Source organism: Delphinus delphis, chromosome 3, assembly GCF_949987515.2.
Source record: "Delphinus delphis chromosome 3, mDelDel1.2, whole genome shotgun sequence".
NCBI lineage: Eukaryota > Metazoa > Chordata > Mammalia > Artiodactyla > Delphinidae > Delphinus > Delphinus delphis.
In genome coordinates, this window is record NC_082685.1 from 67,367,447 (window position 1) to 67,371,138 (window position 3,692).

Sequence of the window (3,692 nt, forward strand, 5' to 3'; positions counted from 1 at the left end):
GTACTGCACTTTTTACAAATTGAAGGTTTGTGGCAACACTGAGTTAAACAAGTCTATTGGTGCTATTTTTCCAACAGCATTTGCTCACTTTGTGTCTCTGTGTCATATTTCAGTAACTTGCAATATTTCAAACTTTTTCAGTATTATTATATCTGATAAGGGACTTGTATCTAAGATATATAAACACTCTTACAACTCAAACATAAAAAGGCAAATACTTCAATTTAAAAATGGGCAAAGGATCCAAGTAGATATTTCTCCTAGAAAGATATATAGTGGCCAATAAACACAAGGAAAGATGCTTGACATCATTATTCACCAGAGAAATGCAAATCATTATTCACCAGAGAAATGCAAATCAAAACCACAATGAGATATTACTTCACACACCCACTCGTATGGCTAGAATTTAAAAGTCAGATGATAATAAGTGTTGGCAAAGAAATGAGAACACTCACTGCTGATAGAATGTAAAACAGTGTGGCCACTTTGGAAAACAGTTTGGCAGTTCCTCAAACAATTAAACAGTGTTATCATATAACCCAGCTGTTCCACTCCTAGGTATATATACTCAAAATAAATGAAAACATAAGTCTACCCCAAAACTTGCACATGAATGTTTATAGAAACATAATTTATAATAAGCAAAAGCTGATAACGCAAATATCCATCAACTGATGAGTGGGTTAACAAAATGTGGTATATGTGTACAACAGAATATTATTTCACCATGGAAAGAAATTATACATGCCATAACATGAATTAACCTTGGAAACATTATGCTAAGTGAGAAGACACAAAATACCATATATTGTATGATTCCATTTATATGAAATGATCATAATGGGCAATTCTACAGAGACAGAAAGGATTCATGGCTTCTTAGGACTGGGGAGAAGGGGTGTGATAACTAAAGGGGATGGGGTTTCTTTTTGAAGTGATGAAAATATTCTAAAATTGACTCTGGTGATGGTTGCACATATCTCTCAGTGTACAAAAATCCACTGAATTACATGCTCTAAATGGGTGAATTGTATGGTATCTGAATTATGCCTCAATACAGCTGTTTAAACAAAGATAGTGGCTCACATACTGAACAGTCTAGGGTCCAGACCCAGTCTCTCTCCCGTTCACAGCTCTTCCTCCCTCTGTTGGCCTTCTCACTTGGCGGCAGAGATGATGACCAGTGGCTCCCCGATGGTCTTTTACCACTATGTTACCCAGTTCAGGCTGCCATAACAAAACACCATAGGCTGAGTGGCTTAAACAACAGAGATTTATTTCTCATGGTTCTGGAGGTTGGGAAGTCACAGAGAAATGCTTCAGCAGGATTCAGTTCAGGTAAGGACTCTCTCCCTGGCTTACAGATGGTCACTTCCTCTCTGTGTCCTCCCATGGCCTTTCCTCAGTATGTGCATGTGTTGGGGGCTGGGGGGAATAACACATTTTGGTGTCTCTTCTTCTCACAAGGACCCTAATCCTATAGGATTTGATGTCCACCTTTATGACCTCGTTTTTAAACTTAGTTACTTCCCTAAAGGCCCAATCTCCAAATACACTGGAAGTTAGGGCTCCATCATATGAATTTTGGGGGAGGCACAGGCATTCAGTCCATAAAAACCCCTTTTGCAAGCCCAGGTGAAAGACACACTTTTCACCCAAAGGTGCTAGTGAAACCTACAGCTGCCTGCTATTGGCTCAGTTTGGATCATAAGCTTGTTTTTGTAACAATCACTTTGAGTAGCCAGGCCAGAGTCAGGTGTCTACCCCAAAAGCCAGGATGGGGTTAGCCCCTCTAAAACAAGACAAGAAAAGAAGGAAATTATAAGCACTCATCAAAGAAAAGAGGCAAACTGAGGCCAAATAAATCCTAATGCCTACCCCACAGCGCAAGGCTACAAGTCAGAGAGTCTGTATGCCAGGCTTGGGTGGGGCAGAGGCCGTCTGTGTGACCAAGGGCAAGTCTTAAACCTCTCTATGGCCTTAGCATCCCCTGACGAGAGCATTGACGATAAGGGGAGACAAGACGTGAAAGTCCTTAAGAATCAGAAAATCAGAACTCCCAGAACTGGAGGGTTAGGAGGAAACTTAGTGATGCTCTCACTTGACAAATGTTTAAAAATCTACTCTATAAATCAGATGTAAGACAGCCTGATATGAGAATCAAAATGGCTTTCACATCACTAGACTTAACGAAATCCATTTGCTAGTTGTAATAATTTTAAGCATGTCACTTCATCTCCCTTGGCCTCACTTTATTTTATGAATTAACTCATAATAATAATAATAATAATGGATGTATTAACTAGTTGGGGAGAATCCCTTCACAATGTTTATCATCACTGTGTACGTTTGAGATATCTTGCAATTTTAGTTGTCAATTATACATCAGTAAAACTGAAATAAAAAAACTCATAAAAACTATTCTTGAGATGAAATCTGCAAACGCAACACACTTTACAAATGCAGAGGCAGAAGTGACACACTCACATATAACTCAGATGAGCCATACAGATATAAGGATATTGGAGTTGCAACATAAGGAAATTTCTCTGGAATGTGACATCTCTAAGGAGAAGTTGTTGAGCAGGAAATGCTGCCTTCTTGTAAGTGGTCTGATTAGTGCAAAGCTCTGGACTTAGGTCACAGTTTGGAGCCTCGCTACCTCATTTTGAGACCTTGTGCCTCTGAGGATCTTCTTCCTTGTCTATAAAATGGGGATGGCAGTGTTCACTTTGGCAGCACATATACTGAGATTGGACGGATACAGAGAAGATTAGCATGGCCCCTGTGCAAGGATGTCAGGAAAACGCCGTATTTTTTTAATGTATAAACAACAAGGATATATTGTACAGCACAGGGAATTATAGCCATTATCTTGTAATAACTTTTAATGGTGTATAATCTGTAAAAATACCAAATCACAATGCTGTACACCTGAAACTAAAATTGTAAATCAACTATACTTCAATTTAAAAAATGGGGATAATTCCCACTTAAGATATTCTAAGATTAAATAATGACGTAAAATGCCTGGCACCTAGTGGGTATTCAGTTAATCGAGGTCTTAACCTCCCCTTTCCCTCATCCGCGTGACAGCAGCCTTGGGGTTTCCTGCGGTAATTCTACCCCAAATGCTTTCCCAGGCAGTTCAGTTACTCGAAACTGGATGTTACTGAATTCCTCTGCCAGAGTCCATGTTAGTCTGAGAAAACCTGGAAACTTTTTCTACTCTGAGAGAGACAAAAATGTGCTAAAAAGAAAACAAGAGTATCTCCTCTGCTCCGGAGGGCAAGACCCTGAACTTCTTCCATCCTCAAAAGAGAATTGAAGTATAAACATTCAAGTCACAGACTTCACAGTCCACAGGAGCCACACGGGGGAGCCCCTGTCAGGATAAACACGGATTCCGCGGCCCCAAGCGCTCCTCTGCGGGCTAGGCGCGCGCTACTCAGTGAGGCGCAGTCTCCACGTGAGGCTGCCCCGTGGGGCGGGGTCTCCCCGTGAGCGCGAGACGCGCGCTGCTCAGTGAGGTGGAGTCTCCAGGTGAGGGTAAGGCGCGCACCGCCTTATGGGGCGGGGCCTCCACGTGAGGGTAAGGCGCACGCTGCCCTGTGGGGCGGGGGTCTCCCCGTGAGCGCGAGACGCGCGCTGCTCAGTGAGGTGGAGTCTCCAGGTGAGGGTAAGGCGCG

At 42.1% G+C, this 3,692-nt stretch overlaps 1 pseudogene; it reads left to right on the forward strand.

Moving 5' to 3' along the window:
• Positions 1–2,726: 2,726 nt before the first annotated feature.
• On the forward strand, positions 2,727–2,824 carry LOC132423734 (U6 spliceosomal RNA; annotated as a pseudogene).
• Positions 2,825–3,692: the final 868 nt, after the last annotated feature.